General features: G+C 40.8%; 1 protein-coding gene across 3 annotated transcripts in view; it reads left to right on the plus strand.

The window, feature by feature from the left end:
• Positions 1-2,142: 2,142 nt before the first annotated feature.
• Positions 2,143-22,490, plus strand: part of CHL1 (cell adhesion molecule L1 like) — a 138,218-nt gene continuing 117,870 nt past the window's right edge. The window contains exon 1 of one of the 3 annotated variants that reach the window (XM_031049278.2): positions 2,143-2,170. The gene's annotated coding sequence lies outside the window, so the exon portion shown is untranslated. The remainder of the gene's footprint in view (positions 2,171-22,490) is intronic. The other 2 variants (XM_031049277.2, XM_031049276.2) reach the window with 2 other exon arrangements.

Consider the following 22,490-nt stretch of genomic DNA (forward strand, 5'->3'; position numbering starts at 1 on the left):
CACCCTTGGCGTCTTCAGCTTTTGCCAATACTTCAGTAAATCACCAGTCATCTCTGGGTTTTGACTTGATCTCCTATGGCCATGTTTATATTGGGCCAAATGGCTTTTCAGTGCATCGGCAGCCCTGACATGGTTGGGACATTCCTCTACAGCTGTCTCCTTTTCCATTTAATTTCAGAGGTTTCCACTGCATGGGGGCACAAGCCTGTTGCTTAGCTGTTGGTTGCTTTGGAAAGCAATGTGCTGTAAATATAGCATCTTAATGTCTTTGGTAGGAACAGTAAGTCAATTCAGGATTTGGCTATGAGAGAGGGATTCAAAGGAAGAATTCCCATTCCCTTATGTGTGCTCTGGGCTGGGCCTCCACTGCACAGAGATCCGACTGCCCAATGTCAGAGCTTTTTAAGCAACCACAGCACACTCTCCTCTCATAATAGAAGCTTTTCTCTGCGCATTTGGTGAGAAGTCTGGCATTTATATCATACAAGTTGACTTAAATGTAGTCTAATATGAAAATTATATCTATGAATTGCCTGACTTTGCACAACTAAAATAGCAAGCATAACATTGCTTTAACAGAGTTTTGCATTTGTTTTCTTAACACAGGACAAGTATATTAAATTATTTTACCCCTTTCCCTACTAGTTTTCAGATCTTTTTCTTTTACTACCATCTTTAGTTTACCATACCTTTCCTTAAATATAATTATTTACTTCCCATCCAAAAAATAAGCTCACCTGCCTAAATCACAGGAGATGAGCAACACAAGTTGGTCAGCACATCAACAAATTCTGGCTACTACTGTTTGAAAAAATCTTTAACCCAAATGATAATAATCCCCGTGAGTGCAAACTGTGATTCGCTAGGGTGGTTTTATGGTTTAATGTCCGTGAATGTTACTTTATGATTATTGTTCATTGCATTACACAAGGCTCAGAGAAAAGAAAAACACTCAAAGGTCAGCAATGAGACAGAAAATCGTCTGAGAAGTCAGAGCCCTCATGAAAATGATTATGTCTGACCTTCACCACCTCCACACAGCGACTCTGGATGGAGCGCTTGAGAAAATGACTTGCACATTTGTGACGACCGTCTTTACCAATCCCTAAAAAAATCAGCCCGCTCCACAAAGGGATCACGGAAGTGAACCATCCAGGCAGAAAGTCCAAGTGCTCAAGCACACACACAGATCTGACCTGTTTTAGTAGTTGTGTGTGCTGCAGAGCACACGCAGTGAAAATACGGGAGAGGGCCAATTGCAAAACAAAAGGAAAAGTGATTTTCAGTGGTTTGGATGTATGCAGTTGGGATGATGAATAATCGAGGGTTTTAGCACGGGGAGCTCAGAGGTGGACGGGGGGCGGGGGGAGGATTTTCCACATCTGAGGCTTTATGACTCCTCAACTTCTCTGAAAAGGAATAGCACTTCTGTACTCAGAGAGGTGGGTGAGATGGGGCCGGGGGGTGCTGCGCGGCCCCATCTCTGACAGGTTTTTTGGCTGCCCCGCGGCTGTGATAGCTGCTGGGGTCCTTGCCGCTGGGACGTCCCCATACTCCCCCTGGTTCAGCCATTTCTGCATCCCCTGCGCTGCCTCGCTCTGGGCTGGCCGGAGCTTCCCGTGTCCCCCGCCCAGCCGTGACCGGGCTCCGTCGTACCCGTGGCCGGGCGGGAGGCGGGACAGGCAAAGCCAAGCCGGTCCGGGGCTCTTCTCCCTCCTTCCTCGGTCCCTCCCTCTCTCCCTCCCCAGGTGCCGCCCGGAGGAGAGCAGCGGGGCGGAGGCGCCGCTGGCTCCCAGCTCTCGCAGAGGTGTTATCGGACCGGGCAGGTGGGAACGCCGAGTGGGACTGGGGTATGTCCGGAACTGGTGGGGGGGCTCGGCCACTGAGGGAGGCTGGCAGCGGTTTGGGGAGGTGCGGGACTCGTTGCCATGGCTCCCTGCAAGCTCTGCCGGAGGAGATAGCGATGCCAGTCACGGAGGAACCCCTCTTCCTCCTCGTGGGTGTGCAGCGGGGCTGGGTTTGGGGTGGTTGAGTGGTTTTTTTCCTTGTTTGGTTTTTTTTTTTTCGGGGTGGAGCGATTAATTTGGTGAGCTGGGACGGCGCTGCGGACACGGAGCCGCTGCCGCCGCGACCCGCAGGTCCGGCTGCCTCCGTCCGCGCCGGGCTCAAGGTAACGATGGGGGTGCCGGGATGGGAACCGGTGTCGGTCCTGTCCCCGCTGGGGCTGCCGGATGTTGCGGGGCGCTGTGTGTTAAGCCGGGGGGTGTCCAGCCGCTGCATCCGCTCGCTGTGCCGCGCTACAGAGAGCCTCTTCAATGACTGTTTTTCAAATCTCTTTTCCCTCTTCCCCATGCCGCACCTGGTCCCGCACCGCAAGTGCTGGGCTGCGCCCTGCAGGGCAGTGAGGGAGCGGGGCTGAGCTCAGCCTAGCGGAGGGGCGAGGAGGTGCCCGAGGAGCAGGGAGAAACCCGGAGGGTCCGCGGGGCGCAGTCCCTGTGTACGACCCCAGTCTCCCCGGCGCTGTCCCCGGCGCCCTCGGGCTTCCCCGCTGTCGGGAGCAGGTCCCGGGGCTGCGGGCGGAGCAGCCGCTGCCCAGAGAAAGTTCGCAGGAGGGTGCGGAGCTCGGGAGGGTCCGGGGATAAAGGCAGCGCGGCGGCGGCGGGCTCGGCTGCGGCCCGGCTCGCTCAGTCTCACGCTGGTTTAGGTGGGCTCAAGTTTGCAAGCAGGGGTGCCGCTCATCTGTGAGCAAGCACTTGCTCCTTCTCGACTTCCTAACGGCTTTGGAGCGTGTATTTTTTATCCTGCAATAACTAAATAATGACAAAACTCCGCGGTGTTTTTCTCGGGAAGCGATGTGATGTGTTGCGCTCTAGGAGAGCTGTAAGAACCTGTAAGCCTTCGTGTCTTGTGCTATGTGCTGTTAACGTGTGTAGCGCGATCAGAGCGTTGGCAGTCTCAGGTTAGGTTTTTATAATGCAAGGAAATTATGTTTTCTAGTAGTCCGACACAGGTAATAGACTTTTCATCTATCACTTCTATGCTTAATGTTAACCTGCTTCATATTTTGGGGTAGAAGGGAGATAAGCCATGGTTATGTTGGTTAACATACAGGTATTCAGCCATAACTCAACAGATGGAAATCAAGTCAATTCATTCTCAGTGTTACCTAGGAGTAGTTTATTCTTGAAATATGTTTTGGAAGATTTCATCAGAGACTTGACAGGTGGTATTTTTGTTTGATTGTCAAGGGTTTATTTGATACGGCTGAGTTAAATACCTGTTATGTAGCTCTCCCAAATACCATTCCATTAGGAATATATAACAAATATTATAAGGTTAGTTGCAGGCCTGAGGAAAGGGGATGGGGAAAACCCTGACCTTCAAAATGAATATGCAGTCTTTGCCCATTTGTGAGCACACGTGCAATGTAGCCTCGCTGGATGTGTGCACGTGATCCTTTGCCCATTGCTTCCCATGATCCTCCACTTGGCTTTTACTGATGTGAAGTATCAAAGAGCATTATTACTGAGGTGTGAACACTTTTCTGTCGCTTAAAAGTAATGAGTTTTCCTTGTCCTTCTAAAAAATATGACGAAACCAAACCCTACCTCTCCCACTGGCTCATTAAAAACCTAGAAAGTTCTTGTTAGCCATTTTCTGTGGTCCTAACTTAGGCCACACACTTGTGTCAGTGGAGTATGGCTTACACAAGAACTACAAAATGGCACTATGTTTTACTAAAATAAGATGAAAAAGATAAGAACCAAGGTTTGCAGGAGGCAGTGGTGTTTCTTCAGGAGTATTACACAGTATGTGTAATATCATTAAATATCTAGTAAATCCATCAACCTGTCAGCAATCCAAGAGTTGTAGAAGTTTTGCCCCATGCAACATGCAGCTTTTAAACAAGCTCATTCTCTAAGCTCTTGTTGATATTTATCAAAGTAGAAATAGAGTGAATTCTGAAAGTGAGGCTGTTGTGATGACAGAGGCTGACATAAAGAGACTGTACTTTAGCTAACATTTTGATTACATTTAACTCTCAGTGTGAGTGAATGTAATTATTATGTATATGTGTCATATATATTTAGTATATGTTACTTAAGTAACTGAGCCCAATGAATGAAAATATAACAGTCCACTTCTTTATTCCAAGACACCTGGCAGATAACCCCTCTTTTGAATGAAAGATTACATTATTCACAACATGCATGTTGAGCTGCTTGGATTGTAGCCACCTTTTTTGCCAATAAAGATATGCTTTATCACTTACGTTTGGCATGAAAAATGAAGAAAAAATGTATCTATGCATTACATACAATGATGTTGTGGACAGTTGTTTCTGTGATATAAAGAATGTGTTCCTTTCCCCAGTGGAGGGGACAGGGTCTACTCTAAACACTACTAATTAGTTCAGTTTATCTTGCATGTGTTACAGTGCTGTACTCAGTTAATTATAGCTTTTCCTATTAGCTGTATGTTAAGAGTAATGAATTAACATATCACACAGATCAAAGTGTGATCTACAAAGTTTATCTTGGAGGAAAGAAAGTATTGCTGTGTGGCAGGAAGTCCCCGTGGCTTTCCCAAGGCACAGATTTGTTGGAATTCCTGAGCTGGTGCTTCAGAGCCTGATGAATGACTCGAATTGATCACAAACAAGTGACACTGGCGCTCTCTGTTGCTTAGCAACCCCCCAAGATGCCACAGTTTCTTTTGGTGTATTTGTCCAGTAAAGTCGCAATTCTGTTTTGTTAAATATCTTTTTCTTCTAGCACAAAGCCCACCTTATAGCAACATTTCATTATATACAATTACAATTGATGCCTCAGTGTGGAACCTGGGGAGCAGCATGGGTATAAAAATAAGAACAGGAATCTTACTTGTAATCCATATTCTGGTGGTGATGTGCTCAGTGTTTTATAACAAGTTTCAATTGTCTTTTCTTGGTTAGACTTCTGTTCAAAACCCAAACCTATTAGTGAGACAAGTAAATCTTAACAAAGACAGTCATCTACCAAGTGCAAACTGGTAACAGTTCCCCTCATGCTCTCTCGAGCTGTGAGATCCTGCAAGGTCTTGTGTTGTTGCCCCATGCTCCATTAGGAGTAAATGAAATACAACAAGGACATCAAACTGCACATTCTGAATTATGTCAGGGCAGTCTAGCTCATTCTGTCACCCATAGGGCTGGAGACCTCTGCTAGGCTGTCCTCTGAGAAGACACTGGTGTCTAACGGATCTATTTTGTGTAAAGAACTAACAGATTTAGAACTCACAAGGCAGAAGGAAAATAAATGATACTGTAGTTATACATCCCCAGAATACCAATGTTGGCTTTAACCAAGTTGTGGCATCTTCTGCACAGTCCTACATGCTGAATTTTTTTTTTTTTATGTCGGTAAAACCTTTATTGTTACACTTGGGTCCACATATACTGGAATATTAGTTCTGAAGTGCACCTTGGAAGAGAATCTTGCAGTTGTCCCATCCCCACTTACTGTGCTTTGGTTTGTGTGACAGGACATCCAACAAACTGGATTAATTTTGGTGAACCTAAGCCAGAATATCTGTTTCAGAGATTTACTTTGTGCTAATGGGCTTTTCATCTGTGGCCTCCTGACTAGAGCTGAAGTGAAGCCTTTGTAATGTGTGTAGGTGGATTTGGGATTCCCAGCACTATTTTGCTCTACTTATCTACATCCTTTTGAGCTCTTCTACTTGCTAACATAGACATATTATTTTCCTTCTAAAACTGTAACTAAGAGAAAGCATACTAGGGCTAGGAGAACTGCAGGCTATCATGGCATTATTTTACTTAGACAGATGTTGTTATTCTGTAAAATTTCTTCCCTTTAGTGAGAAGAAGGAATCCAGGTGTTTCTCTGTTTTCTAGATAAAAAGCTTGGGTATTACATGCTTTACTGGTGTGTTGGACTGTAAGGGGATGTTGCAGCAGTGCACATAATAACTGCTAATATATTTGGACCACAGTGAACCAAATCTCAATCATTGCCAATATTCCTAGGCTAAGATTATATAGTTCACTGGGTGTGTACTTGTAATTGGTTTTCTAGGCTTAGATAGATTCAGGTAAAGATTTAGGTACAGGTGTGCATGTTTGATTTTTGTTGTTGTTTTTTTTTTCCTCTTCTTTCTATGTAGCAAAGACAATGCCCAAAACTCAAGATTGTTGTCTGTAGGGGTTTTGTGTGGTTTTTTTCTTATCTCCAGCTATTCTCCTTTTATCTATGTATTGATATCTGTAAATGCATTTGCATACCAAAATGATTAGTGCTGGCCATTGTAGTGATTGCCTCTGTATTATAAATAGATGAAGGTACATGGTAATATTTGGTGTTTTGGGTTTTTCCTTCCAGCATCCAGGCACCCACATAAAGGTTATATGTGGAGCTATGACAACTGATGAGATGTGTTATTTTCTGAGGTTGCAGCATTCCCTTCCAGATGTTTCCTTCTTCCTTCATTACACCTGAATGTATAAAACTCAAAACAATGCAGATGCAAAACAGTTTATTGTTAAAATTAATGTTTATTGTTCCATCTGAACTAGTGTTTGTTGTTTTGAGTGTGACTTCCAGATGCAGATCCTACTTCATGTAAGGACTAGATTTATTTCTTCATTAGGGATTTTAAATAATTATTTATAATTTATTTTGACCCTCACTAGCCCCCTCTTTTCTCCATTTATCAAAAAAATTTCTGACTTCTCTTTTCAGGTAGTTTTCTCCGTTTGCTGAGTCAGCAACAGGATGAAGTTAAATTAGAGGTGTGGTAGGGGCAAGACTCGCATTAAAGAAGGTGCAGGGGAGATTGGGAGAACAGGAATAAGGCTGCACAGAAGAAACAGAGTTGTCTGGATCTAGGCCTGAGCAGCTGGGGGAGAAGGAGCCAATAATGGAGCCTGGGCAGGGTTGTTCTGTGAGAGTACAGCTTTCGAGGACAGTTTTAACAGATGGCTCCTGGTCTGGCTGTAATAGCTGGTCTGTCAGCCAGGCTGTGCTGCCTTGGAGACAGCTCATGCCAAGCTCCTAACAGGTAACCTTCAAATATCTGCTTTCTCTGTGGCAAAACAAGTGATTCTCCTAATGTCCCTGTTTCATCCTCCCCAACTTTGCAGTCAAGGAATGGGGAAAGGTGAACCTTGTGTACCTGCTATGGATCTTTTCTCCCTGGGCTGCTTCAGTGCAGCAGCAAAATGCTCACCAGTGACCTTCATTGTGATCACTCTTGGTCTGCAGCCTGGACTCCACCACTGCTGGTCCCACTGCTGCACCTGCTGCTGCCTCTTCCTCCTCCTCCTGTTCATGGGAGTGTAGAAGGCAGCATGTGGGTTGTGCATTCATAAGTGCTTGTGGCTGCTGGATTTTTTTAGAGATGGACAGGGCTGTAACTTCAAAGGTGGGATGGACTTACATGAACAGATCTGTGATGGCTGGGAAGTGTTAGTGCCCTCGTGCATAGAAAGTTTAACTATAAACAAGCCAAGCAGTGAAAGTGCAGGACTCCAGTTCCAAGGAAGCATATCTGAACATTTCAGTAAGTCAAAGTCCTCCTACCCTTCAATATAGTTTAATCAGATCACTTCAGTGCTTTGAAAGAAATCTCATTTCAAGTGTATCCATTTTTGGGGAGACCCTGGAGACAACTCTGAAGGGTTAGTGGTCATTATTCGGGACAGCCTCCTGGCTGAAATTAATTGGATAGGCAGTAATCCCCTAAGAGGTGTAGAAAAAATAATTGCAGAATTGGGCCCATCTACCTTTCAGTCTGTGTCTCCTTTGGTGACTTTTCGAGTGTGACACAGCCAATTCCCTGTCAGCCTTTCCTGCTGGCTGACACAGAAGAGGTGGCTTTGAATGCTGCCTGCTGTGCTTGTATGGCACTTGAAAGGAAGAGAGAACTGCCTTTAAGGGGTGTATTCCCACAGCTTTAAAGTATATTTGAAAAATGCATCCTTCAGTTATGTCATGTATATTACAGTATTAAAACCGATGGAAACCTGGAACAGTGTTTCAGTAAAAAATGGCTGGTGCCATTGCTGTATCCCCAGTGCTTGAAATAGGATTAGTCCTGATGAAAGATTGTTCTGTTTATAGCAAAAGTAAAATTATTATTCCAGGGTAGAGTTTGTTTTTTTTGTGTTAGAAAACACCACAACAACACTTTCAGCTTACAGTAGTGATTAACCCAATGGTTTGCTTTGGTTTTTTGAACATACAGAATGCACCATTTTTTTGCAGTATACTGAAACCAAAGAATTGCAAATAATAAAAGCTTGTCTGTAGGTTCTGAAGCATCTACATTTTTTTTCCCCAAGAGTGATCTCAGCCCAATATGGTCTGCCTGTCACATCACTAGAATCTTTCCCTCTGTGGTACTGGGGTTTTTGTGTTGATACAGGTCCCCGTGCATGCTTCTACACATGCCTGTTGCCTCATTTTACTTATTCATAGGAAAAATACTCCAAGCCACAGTATGTCTGCAGCTTTCAGGAACCTTATTAACTAAAACTGGGGCTACTGCTTGGGTATTTAACTGGATAAGGGTCCCATGCTTTATTTTTCACAGATTATCCTTTCATACTACCCCTCCAATGACTTTGTTCTAGTAAAATTTCATTGTAGGGAATAAATTTTTGAAGATTTTTATTCTAACCTGGGGTTAGTTCAGAGAAGGTCCTGTCTGATCTTCTTGGTCATGAGACAGCTGAATAAACTGCATTCAGTACTTACTTTGTATAAGTTCTGCTGAAGCACCAATCAAAACTGTAGCTATTTTGGTTATTAAAATCCCAAATCCATTGGGATACATATTGCTTTTGTTACCTTTGAGCAGAAGAAAATAACACAGAACTGAACTGTTGGCATTTGCACTTCCTAATGGAAGATTTTATTTAATGTATTTTTGTAAATAATAAACCCAATACACTGTGGTGACTCTCAGGATTAATATTGCACATGAAAACCACTGGTGAAGTCATGGCGCCACTGAAATAGATGGTCAAACTCCCACTGACCTCCGCAGAGTCAGGTTTTTGTCCCAGGAGTGATGAAAATCTAATTTGCAACCTAACCAGTTTGAGAAATAGGCATAATGGCTCAGGTCCTTGACTGAAACAAATTACTGTGGTTCAGCTGAGGATGATTGAGTTACACTGACTTACACCATCTGGGCTTCTGGAGGATTGTGTCCAGTCTCCACATGGGCTCACCATGTCCATTGCCAAGCATGTTGTAACAGGCTGTGTGCACAAGCTCGCTGGAAATAGGCGTGTTATGAGCTTTATAATGGTGTCTCCTATCAAGTGGCATATTCTTGTCTCATATTCTGAGTGGAAACAAATAACCAGGAAACAGTAATGAATATTCGTTTTCTGAGTCATACAAATTACAAATGTCATAATGTAAGCTGTGGAGTAACAGTGATTAAAGGACTTTGCCAGCTGTACAAAGCAAAGGCATACATACTTATTAAATTTACTGAAATCCACAGTAATTGCTCAGGGTTTACTACCTGCATGACAAATACACCTTTCTATTATTGATTCTATGAGTTTTTTTGACTTAGGCTTTCACCTAAATCTGGGATTTTTATTATCTCTGCTTATTGTGTTGAATTACAGCATCCCTGCTGTCTGTTTCTGTGCAGCACTCAACTGGTAATTTTGCCCACCCCTCTTTTCAGCTAATACCTGCCCAGACAGTGCCTACCTGCTGGGAACTGCTTGCACTCATCTTTTTAGCTTCACATTACATTCCAGGGAACTGTTGAAAACTGAGATCTGTTTGAGTTGTATAATAACACAAAGCTTTATTAAAGGTAAAGTGCAGTAAGTGTGGTGGCACCAGAAAGTAATACAGCTGGTCTGGTTATGCAGCCCCTGAAGAAAAGGAAGTTTTTCCCATTTACTTCCATGTGTGCAGGATCCTACCTTTCAGAGCATTGTACCTAATTATCCTGCCAGCACAGCAAAATTTCACTGTCAGCCATTCCCCTTGTCAGACATCACTGTGCAGTGAAAGCTCACATAATTCCAGCTGCATAGCAAGATGAAAATTTCATCTTTGTTGCATAAGAAACATGCTTGAGTGTTTATTAAAACACCCAGAATCTCACAAAAAACCCCAACAGGCAACAAGCATCAAGGGCTATTCACAAACCTTATCATGTGTATCACCGAAAAATCATCTTTGTATTCAGCAGACAAGCAGCATTCTCCATACAAACCTTTTCCACTGTCATCCTCCAAAATGAATGCTAAGCTTGTCTGTGCACAAAGCTCCTTGTGGTGGTGGTGGTTAGACCAGATTCTTTTATCCTTATATAGGATAGGATATAGGCAAGAGCACTATATATTTGCAGTGTTAATTATATAATGTACTCATTGAAAAGAATAACATATGCAAACTTCTGAAGCTTGGGCAATGGCAATCCATTTAACCATTTATAGCTTTTTGCATTTAATAATTCCCAAACCCTAATATCCCCAGAGAGGGAATGTGCCCTTAAAAAATTTTAGGCCTTCAAATTAAGTGAATTTAAATTCACTCATTTGCATACTTTTTTCCTTTGTTCTGCCTGAATGAGAGATTGCTTCAGTAATTGAACTGTAACTTTGCTACAGGTAAATAATGTAAGACATTTTATATTCCAAATGCTTGACTGCATTAGGGTTGTGTGGTGCTAATCCGGCAATTTGCAGTGCACCTTTGAGAGGAGACAGTGTCCAGTCCACTTAGGATCACTGAGTGCTGGGCTGACATTTGAAAGTTCAATTAATCTATGGTGCTAAATGGGCTTCTCAGACAGGGACTCAAAAGGATGTTGAGAGGTGATGAAGCAGGTATCCCTGAAAAAAACCCTTCTTACAGAGGTAAAATCATATAGATAGGCCAAAGCTGAATTCTCCTAAAAATCCAATTTTACAGCTGAAACCTATCAGTGAAGTCTCTGAAATAGCAGGCTGTGGTGATAGCCTTTGTGGTCTGCATTGTTCTTAGTAGCTGGATTTGGCTTCTCTGTACTTGAGCGACAGGAAAACTGGGATGCGTGGACAGAAATGGTGGTGGGAGGGAGAGTCAAAGGGTTAAAACGTCTGTTGGAAAAGGTCTTATTTAGTATCTTTGGAAAAGATAGGGTGATACATCATACAAGGATAACGCAGTATTTTTGGTTCCTATGTATCTCAGTGTTCTGCAGAAATACTGGAGGAGCCCATGTACACAGAGGGAAAGCAGAAGGAGGTAGAGGATGATTGGTTGTCTGGAAAGCTTGCCATCAATCCATGAAAACAATGGATAAGTTGATAAGAATAGAAATAGAATATAGAATAGAAAGATAATTAATATACAGAATAGAAAGAATATATAAATAAATATATAAAGAATATATATATAGAATAGAAAGAATATATAAAGAATAGAAGAATAGAAAGATAATTAAGGCCAGTCACCATGGCTTTCTGAAAAGGGAACCCATTCCCGATAGGGTTATGTTTTTGATATAAATGAGTAACTAAGCATTGTGGCAGACTGTTAGATTTGGTATTTCATGAAATCTCAACTAGAAGCAAACCAATCCAACAAAGTGAGCATGTAGAACTAGTAGCAGTGCTGTTTAATGGATTAAAAATTAGCTAACAGAGCTGGAAAGGTGTTTGTCCATGGGGATTATTTGCTGAAAGATGTGTTGGTTTAGCAGTTTCACAAGAGTGAGAACTAGTCCTGAAACTGCTTAACATCTCTATTAATAATCTGGACACAGAAATTGAATGACTACTGCCAAAGCTGTGGATGAGGCAATATCCGTAGTGTGGAAATAATGCTATATGGAGCAGACTGACTGTCTGGCAAGGCATTGCCTCTTCTGTCCTCCCAACAATCCGTGCCTTAATCAATGCACTGGAAGAGTGTAGCCTTAAGAAGAGGGTGAAAGGATATGGCGGGGTCACAGCTGATAAAGGACTTCCGAGCAACAAAGAAAGGAAGATGACTCCACAGTAGGATGCTATGATTTAGTGAACAGTGGAATCCTTTGACACAGGGTTTTCATCTGAATGCATGACAACACTGGAAAGCTATGGTCAGTTCTAGTGTCAACAGCTGGAAAAGAATTTACAAAATTGAAGAGTCAAGAAAATAACCACAATATTGATTTGAAGAATGTAGGAAAATTTCCTGCAGTGAGAGATTTAGAGAGCTCAATCTGCTTAGCTCATCAAAAAGAGGATTGAGAGGGGACTTGATTACAGGGACAAGTATTTTCATGGGGGAAGCATATACAGCTTTTTAATCAAAAGGAGAAAAGAAAAATAAGATCCAATAGCTGGAAGCTTGAGCCAGACATTTTTAAATTAGACATTAAACACAATTTTTCTATCTGTGATTAACCACTGGAATGAACTATGATGTGCTCAAATCAAGATTGGATACCTTGTGCATATGATCAGTTAAACACAAGGTACTGTATATGAATTGCAAACAGGAGGGAAAAGTGCAGCAGCTGGTGATGTATAGAAGGGTGCAAAAGCCTTAAAATCTGTGAGCTTTGAAAGGACAATCAGAGGAAGAAGATAAGAAAAAGCAGGAACATGTATTGGAAGCATAAAAAAGAGAAATAGAAGCACCAAAAGGGCAAAGAAAGGAATTTAATCTAGAGAAGGAGCTTCTGTTTCCAAGTGTAGGAGCATATGTCTCAGCAAAGTGAGTTTTGGCATTGGAAACACCTTGAGTGCTGGCAGTGCTGGAGTCATCTGTTCTGTAGTCAAAACAGCAATTTTGGATTCTATGCTTTGTTAATGATGATGAAGAAACCTCCTATTTGTGGTTTGGGCTTTTGGCACCATTGGCTTCCTGTTCTGCTGCTGTGAGAGAAGAGTGTGCAATCAACTTTGCTTGGACGTGATGGAGCTGAGGGCTGTATGTACCATGAGAGCCATGCAGTGGCAAATCATGTGTTGTCTGGGCAGTGGCATGATTTACCTTTTCAGCAACGAGCTGTCACTGTCATCCCTTGTGTGCCCTTCACTTTATTAACATCAGTTATACATACAAGTTTTAAAAGAAATAATGAACATTTATATCATTAAAAACAAGCTTTTGGGAAATTCAGCAGGGAAGCCGATGTGGTCTTGTCTGGTTTGGATGAGTATTGCCTGTGTATATTTTTGTCCTATTGAAGCAGTTTCACCAGATCAGTGACTGTCATCTTCGATAAAAGAAGAAACATTCTGTATTTCAAGTGCTCACAGTGCCTAATAACCAGCTAATCGTTAATTTACATGAAATTGTTTTTCTTCTGTGAGGAAGTGCAATGGTTCAATCAAGATCACGGGGCAGGTGAATTTGCTGCTGGGTTTGTTTTTTGTTTTGTGGATCTCCAGTTATAATGGAAGCGAAACAAATGCCCTAAGGACTGCAGAGGACTGCAGGTCACTTTGATATTGTGGAAGCTCTTTAGCCAGGACTGGAAATCACTTTTCCAGAAAATATTTTGAAAGTGCTGTGTTATGCCCACAGTAGAGAATCCTGCTGTAATTGTTATGTGGAGAGAAATAACTCGCATATGTTATTTTTTTACAGCTCCATCACAAAGCAATTACCTTTGTTTAGCAACAATTCCTGTATTGCTTTTTTGGATTTGAAGTGAGAATTTATTTCAGGATCTTTACAATGGAAATTTGCAGCATGTTTCCTTTGGACTGTTTAACAGAAACATAAATTCTGTGATCAATTAAAGCACCCAATTACCTGTACATCAACGTGGGCCAGCTATTTCTGTCTCATATGGCCATAGACATTTAAAATTCCAGCAACACCAAACAGCAGTTTTCAGGCTTCTGGGCCAGAGTGTGGATATTTTCAGGGCTTACAGGTATTACCTTATTAACCCTTATTCCAAGGTAATATCCCCCTTGGAACTAGGAAGACTGATGAAGTGTAATAAACAGTTTTCTTGGTGGGGAGGAGGAAGGGGGAATTCAAGAATGTCTGCACTACCTATAATAATTGACTAACTGGGCAGTAATTATTCCAAAATACTGTTGGAAGTACATAGACCTTGATGATAATTTTCTTTCTCAATGGACATCTGAATAATTGTCTTTGCCTAAGGATTCCCTAGAAGCTGCTCTCAAATCAGAGCAGCACTTCAGCATTTAACTCATGACATTGTGACATCCATTAGGAACGCAGAGAGGTAGGAATTATCCTATTCAATCCGATTAAAGATCCAATTAACTTACAATCCTGCCTCTGTTAGTAACTAATACTAGATGACTTAACACCCTGGGAAAAAAACCCAAACCACCACAAAAACCAAGACCAAACCTTCCTCCCTCCTCCCTTGTTCTCTCATTATCACAATTAAGGAACAAAGTATCCCTGAAAGATTTCTTTTTATTTTTTTTTTCCTCTCCTTACGAGGTGCTTGCTGCTTGGCTTTCATCCTGAAACATGAGATCAATAGCCCTTATAAATTCTTACCCTGACTTGGAAAGTATTATTATTAGCACTTTAAACATCTAATCATTCTCCTAATCATCATGCCCTTTTTATCAATAACGGTTTTGTGTCAGAAGGTTCACGAAGTTAATTATTGTGATTTTCTTTCCTGTTTTGAATTTGCTGTCTCTTAACTCCAATGTGATCATTAAAATGACTATTTGACCTTGTTTCACCTGTTTTCATAAATACTCATGTCTGTCATGTTCATTCCTTGAAACACTTCATCTGTACATGAAATAGCAATAATTCTTTTCATTCCTTTCTTAAAGGGACCTTTGATATTTTCTGTATTTTTGGCCCGTTTAGTCCATGTCTGTAATTTCTGAATGCCCTTTGAATGTAGTTATACTTAGTGTCAAAGGTAAGAATATATTAGCAACACATCTAAATTGCTAATCTTGCACCATAATTATTTTTAGTCCATTCTAATGCATTCTGTACAGTACCTCCCATCTCAGTTGCATCTTGACCACCTTGGGCTGCTGACAGATGCTTTCTATTGGAGTGATTTTTCTTTTTGTAGAAAGAAAGCAATCCAATAGAAACACTATTCTCTTTCAGCCTGCTGAGGGCCAGGGGCTATTTGGTGAATTTAACTTCAGTTAAATAAAATGAAACAAATCTATTATGACCCTCTGAGAAAGTCTCATGTTTTAGATCATAGGCCATTTCTAAATATAGGGATCGGAAATTAATGTCTCCCTGGGTAGATTATTCTGTAACTGTCTCCTGCAGGGTTTTTCACTGTTTCCTTTGAACTGGGTTTCCTGGACATTTCTTAAGATATTGTAGTTTGAGTGGATAAAGTGTTAAGAATATACACTATAATATATACAATGTATAATATGTATAATATATATATATTTATATATACACACAGTTAATTAAAATGCTCATTATAGAGGTATGTTTTTGCACAGAATTGTTTAATCATCATGGCAGTTCATGGAAAAAGATCACTTGGGAGATAAACATTGTATTTTTTTTTATTTTCCTTAAACCATTTTGTGTAATGTGCAATAACTTTTTGCCTTGGGCTTTTAAATCTGATATTACTTTATTGTCCCTGAAAGTAACCAGAGTACCAGCAACTTCTGACGTGACTGAAAGGGAAACAAGCAGAAGTGAAGCAGCTCAATATGGACCATATAAAAATCTTAAGTTTATTCCACAGACATGAATTTTGACACTTGAAATTACACACCTACAATGTATGTGTTTGCATATGCACATACAACTGCATATATACCTTCTATTTATAAATGTGTATTTCATTCAGATCCTTAGCTTGTGCAGACATATGAGAAGTGCTGGAAGGCTTGTATGCTAATAAATGTTCTTGGTTCCTAATATTTAACAGTTAGGTCTTACCTTAGCTATGGAGGAATGATTCAGATTCCTTCTATTTTGGGGTATTGCTTTTATTTGGGTGCTCTCCTCTGTAGAACACCTTCCTGTGTTTGGCTGCAGACACTCGCTGTGGCAGATGTTATGACTCAGAGCAGACAGGAAGATTCGGATTTTTGTTTTTTCATAAGTGACTTGCCCCCAGGCATGTTTTGACAGGGAGGATATCATTTCAAATTAAATGTGAATGTGGAGGCTTTCCAAAGCTACAAATTGCAGAGATTTCTCAGCGTGACTCAAAGAAATAAAGTGTTGTGCATGATGATCACTTGCTGTGGTGGGAGGATGCTTGGTATAGCTCTGGTGCTGAAATCTGTAGTTTATTCTTTGTTACAAATTTGGACACAAGAGAGGCAATGCCCATGAGTGAGCTGCTTTGACCCTGTTCCTTTAATAACCATTTTGCTCTATATGCTACATAAAGGCCAACACCACAGAGCTGTTTTTTTCCCTGCTGCTTCCAGGTAAACTGGGATGGTGACTGGTGGGTTAAGGTCTCATTTCCACTACTTGTTTTAAATGACCATGTGAATCTCTAGCATCAGTGAGCAGAAGGTATTTAAGAGTGCAAACAGTTTGATCTGAAAGTAGTCAATCCAGAAGATGCTTCCTGACAAAGTTTGCCAGAGGGCTGCAAAGGGCTTTCTGTCTGTACTAAGATGATTGTTTTTCTCCTTGTGAATGGTGAGAGGTGTGATGAGGAAAGGAATCACTTCATAATTGTGGTGGTTTGTTGTGTTTTGTTTGTTTGTTTTTAAAATTATTTCAGGAAAATTAATGGAGGAAACATCTGTTGTTCTAAATATCATCCCTTGAGCTATTGGTATCTGGGTGGTTTTGAAGTAAGAGACTTTAATACTCCAAATCTCCAACATATTAAAGTTTTTCCTGAGTTTAAGAGCAGAACTTTGTCTTCCTAATGAAAAAGAGCGAAGAGAAACATCCCCTTTTTTGCCTAAATCTCTAGATTTATTGCACATCCATAATGAAGGTCAGATTTGCACTGTTTCAAGCTGGTATGATTTGCGTGGGTTCTTGGTTTCCAAGGATATTGAGTCTTTACAGTTTGCCTTTCATTCTTCCCACCTTTATTCTCTTTTTCATCTTTTGCTCCATCTTTTGACCTGTGTTTCATCTCTCTCTCTGCTTCTTCTTCTACTTCTCCTCACCTCACCATTGCTGGGTCTCAGGGCAGGTGTACTTGTCACTTGGGATGTTTCTGCAGCCTCTGGCACAATCCCAACCATGGTGTTTTGGTGTTAGCACAGTGTTAGCAGAAGGAATGATGCTGATCAAGAGCTGCTTCCATCAAAGTGTGACTTCAACTGGGATCTGTTAATTTACACTTCTCTTGGAAATCAGTGTAATAGAGGAAATTCTTATGCAGGCAGGCTCTGTCCCTCTGCCTTGTCTGTGCTAGCCCTAAGGTCTGTAACATCTTATGATCCCTTTAGGGAGATGTGGACATGAGCTTCCTTTGTATCACCATGTCCACAAGATTTTTCCTTCTGTGCTGAGCATACAGTGTAGGAAAGGAATGAGAGCAAACTCTGATAGCTTTAACCCATAGTAAGTCTGATGTCCTCAGGGAAAATGGAGATTAAAGAGCCAAAATTCTCTAGGAGATTGTCACTTGGCTAATGATGATAGTAGCCTATGGCAGTCAGGGATGATATGGCTGATACTTAGCAGGGGTTGTGAACCAATTAGTCTGCTCAACAAAATACTTGGTCCATTGGGTCCAAATGTTAAGAATATTTATAAGGTTGGCTATGGAGTCAGCTAATCAAAAGTGGAGAAAGCTACTTAGGAAGCTGTCCCAAGCTCTACAGAGGCTATGAGATTACACTGCTGGCAAATAAACAAATGTTTGCCTGTGTAAATATTAGGATGCAAAGACTGGATTTGAACTCCTTTTTTTTTCAGTTTTCTAACATTGTAAAATCAATTAGGGGTGCTTAAGACATGGTGGAATATGCTTCCCTGTGGAGAACTGACTTCAGCGATGGCTGTCCATAGGTGATCTCCTGCAGGTTGGTTTCATCCAGCTTTGCTTTTGGTGTGTCTTGGATGGTCCAGGTAGAAGCCTATTTCCATGATGGCAGGTGTCACATAAGCTGGCCCAGGTAAAATGACAGTGGCACAATAACAGTTCATCATATACTAGCGTGTTATTTTGCATTCATCAGCTGCTTAAGCTCTGAGTATTCCTCTGAACTCCTTAACCCACTAACTCCTTAACCTACTAACTTGCTGAAGTATGAAAATATTGCAGATCAACAGTGGTGTCACAACCTGGTCCATTATATTAGTAATGCCCAGTCTGTTACACTAGTGACGTAAAGAGTTTGTACTTACATAAGGTATAATAGCACAGGTGAATTAGAAATGCATTAATTAATCTAAATTTGCAGGGTGGTTTAAATGTGTATAAGGGTTTCTTTGTTGACATGTTTATTTAGTGGCATTTCACACTGAGCGCAATTAACAAAATTTCTCCCCTTTAAGGCATCACTTAGCAGAATCATTTCTGTTAAACAGCTAAGACGAGAAAAATCCACAGGCTTCAATGGAAAAGCTTTATGAAACCTGAGGATATTGATTCCTCGGATTGAAAACATAAATGTGGTTACGCATGTTTTTACAGAGAACCTGCAAATAGAAGAACGTCTTCTAACTTTGCTACTAAGATTCTGATCAAAATATTCTGCCTTGATGTTTTACAGCTGTTACTTTACAGCAAGCAATCAGTTTGAAATACAGCCATTTTGAATTTGGTACTGAAGGTGGTTTTCCCTAATACTTACTTGAGAAGTCGAATGTTAAACTGGGGTATTTATTGTATTTGGCAAGCTCTACACTAGGTCTTCACTTATAGAAAAATAAAGCATTAAGAAAAGTCAGATTGCAGATTGTTCTGGTAAGCAATACATAATTTTTTTTATGTTTTTATTATTATTATGGGGTTTTATGCTGCCCTTTGTAAAAGCTTTCTTTGTGCTGCTGCTATTCTAACTGTAAGTGGTTTTAAGTTCAGTGGGGTTTAATATATAGATGTTATTTCTGATGGTTCTTATATATTGAAAGTGGCATAATGTCTTTTTTTTTTTTTATCCTGAAAAGCACAATGCTTATTGGTACTGATAATTGTGTTAATAGGTTTTTTTTATTATTATTATTTATATATTTTTTTTAAATTCATCCATATAGCAGAGATGCAGCATACTGGCAGTTAAATGGGGTAAAAATGGTCTTTTCAAGAGGAAGATCCAAGTCTATGGAGACTCTCTGGGGATCTCATTAAAGCATTCTTTTCTTAATATAGTGTACTGCAATAACAGCTATCAGAATCCCCACAGTGTGGTTTCCTGATAGGTTAGTTTACACAGAATTAATTGTCTAATTTTGCAAGCAACCAGACCTGTGCACATTGAGGTTTTTGCTTTTGTTTTTTTTTTTTTTTAAATGTGTTTATTTATTTTCAGTCTGATGTGTTGCTCTTGTGGATTCGGCTTCATATTTTAAGATCCATCTAGCTTTACAATTCATCTTTACTTGTGCTTTTTCATAGCACATATTGCATAGGAATCATATTTATTTTTATCATTCTCCTTTGTTCTTCCATGCGTAACAATTGCTGTTAATTTAAACAATATGCTTTTGAATAAAGTGTTTTTAAACAACAGGAGTAAAAGCATGCATCAGAAAAGCGTATTTAGATTATATAAGGCTTCTGTGGTTTAGGTGCTCCAGAGACCAATCCTGAATGAGGAGAATGGATTTCCCCTGTCGTCAGAGGTGAGTTTGCTGGTTTTTGTGATACAGAAATAGCAAAGAGAACATGAGTCTCACACAAAACAAAGGACCAGCAAGTTGCAGTCAGTTGATACAGGAGCATAGAAAAATGTAGTTGAATAAAATCTTACAAGCTGTGTTGGGAATTTGGTTTGAACAGGATTTTAAATGCATTTGGAGGTTCCTTTTTCAAAGTGGAGTTCTTTAAATATAATTTGCACACTAACAGAGGACTTCTGTTACTATCTGTATTGCTCAGGTGCATGAGAAAGGTGGAGATAGGCAGAGTATTCTTCAGCTTGATTTGGGTAAGATGGATGCTAAAGCCTCTGCTGGTCTCCACCAGCTGCTAAAAACTACCTTTCAGCTTGACTTGTCATTGCTGCTGCCCTCAGGAGATGACTGTCCTTCCCTTACCTGCTCAGGCTTCTGCAGGAGGAGAAAAGATGATGGGATTCTGCTGGTTCTTTGCCTTCAGACATGGCTGTGTTCCATCAGCCTGCTGGTATTTTTACCCTGAGGAATGGGAATGGCTTTGCTCTGCAAAGACCATTGTAAAATATGAACATCTCTGCTGAAACTGTGGCTATTCAGCTGTGATCAGCACAGTGGCTGAAGAAATTGGTGACTATGTTCTCAGCTACTGTAAAATAAACAGCTGAAAGAGTTTTCTGCATGGTCTGCAAGCGATAGGAAGAGGACTAGGTCCCCATCATCCCATTTGGAAGTTCAAGCAAAGGGAGTCATCCAGCTAGGAGTGAAAGGACACAATTGTAGAACACTTTAATTAATTTAAGTAATGGAGAGGAATAAGGCAGTAGCTGAGAGAAAGGACAAGTCAGGGTAGCTTATCTGGGAGGGGAGAAGGGAGTGAAACAAACCAGCAAAACTATCATCAAAGCCTCTTGTAATTCAGCAAGTGTGTGTTTGTCAACGTTTGGATTTTGTCTTTCATTTCTCACTTAAATACGTGAAGCATTCCCCAGGTGGAGATGATGACTTTTCCTGCAAATAGTGAGCATTTTGGACAATGCTTCCATCCTTCTTGACAGCATGTCTAGGTGGGGGAAATAGGAAGGAAGCCAGTGAAGTGTGGCATTCCTTTGCCTTCTCATTCATTGTCTTTTTTGCCCTTGCTTCTGTTGAAGTTAAGATGCAGTGTACACTGAATTTATAATGCTGTAGCTATTACAGACTACTTTTGTAGACAGGGATTGTATCTCCCTGTTAGATGCTAAATATGAAAACGCAAGCCTACAGGCTGTGGTATGCACCCAGCCCACCAAACGAGATGTCTCCATCAAACTGGCAAAGTACTGCTGTTCCCAGGTATTACAAGACCATGTGTATTGGGCTTGACGAGACATGAGGCTGCTCTGTAGGAACCTGAAATGTGAATGTGTCACCATCCTGTCTGATCCTGTGACAGGGGTTTGACGGCATGCGGAACCTTTGAGTGCTGTGCCCTATCCTGGCACCACTGGGAATGTGCATGTTATTCTTGTGTCAGTTGTTATCTTAAGGTGTTGACATAATATACTAAATAACGCTTAAGCAGGTTTCTTTCCATTAAGAGATGAATTCCCAACACAATTGAAGTCAATGAGGCTTTTGTCACTGACTTCAATATGCTTCAGCTTCCACCTCATGACTCCATGGGAGGAAGAATAAATTGCTGCTGAAAATACAACTGTCTCTGACATCCAGTGGGAAAGGCTAATTAGCAGTCAGTCATGGAGCTGCCATCATGGTTGTCTGATGAATAATAGAACTGGGTACAAGTGATATGTTGCCTTCCAAGTAGGTAAAGTGATTTTAGCAGATTAGCATGAGCGTAGGCAGCCAAGAAATATGGTATAAAAACTGAGTGTGAGATGAGTTCTAGACAGTAGACATCCACTTTTCCATCTGTCTGGCCTTTGAAACATACCGTGTAGTTTTATGTAAACAGTAAAACAGGGAGATGTTGGGGATCGAGAAGATGAAGTTGTGTAATTAGACTTGGCTTCTTTCTTTGTTGAATTGGGTTAATGCTCTTAAAAGAACATGAGAGAGATTTCAATGAAACCTCTGCTTGCTTTTTGCTTCTCATCACAAATACCTTTAGAACCAGTTAGAACCTGTTTGGAGCTTTGGTGAAAGGATGATGATACAAGCTGCACATGTCCATGTTTTATGGATGCAGCTTCCATGTGTCAAGGAAACCCTGGTTTGGAAACCCTGATTCTAACAGAAAGATGGATAGACCAGCTGGTGTGGTGGGCTTCTGGGATGAAGCACAAAGATTAGGTGCTGGCTTTGCAGAGCTATACCCTTTGAGCAAAGTGAACAACAATTAAAGCAGAAGAAAGCAATCCCAATGTAGTTTTAATCATTAGTTTCAGTTTGTAGTTGGTCTTAACACTGCATGCAGCTTTGTGAGAGCATAAAGGCGGCACTGTAATGCCATGGCTTTTAACTAGGCCTGTTTATGTATTGTGGTTGGCAAAGCTATTGACTTCATATTCTTTCATGTTCTTTATGTTCCATTCTGTTTTGATGTTGTCGCTCCATCATCTTAGCTACGTATTAAACAAGAGACTACTTCAATATAAAATGATCAAAGGGGTAAGGGAACACAGGGCCATAAAGAATATATGGAGATCTCTGAGAGAATGATAAGTTGAATTTAAAGGCTTTTTCAAGCTGCTTAATTCCTGCTTAGATTTCTGGTGCTACCAATAGGCAACAGTCCCTTTCTTTAAATCTTTTACTAAGGAT

This window comes from Melopsittacus undulatus, chromosome 9, assembly GCF_012275295.1.
Source record: "Melopsittacus undulatus isolate bMelUnd1 chromosome 9, bMelUnd1.mat.Z, whole genome shotgun sequence".
Taxonomy (NCBI): domain Eukaryota; kingdom Metazoa; phylum Chordata; class Aves; order Psittaciformes; family Psittaculidae; genus Melopsittacus; species Melopsittacus undulatus.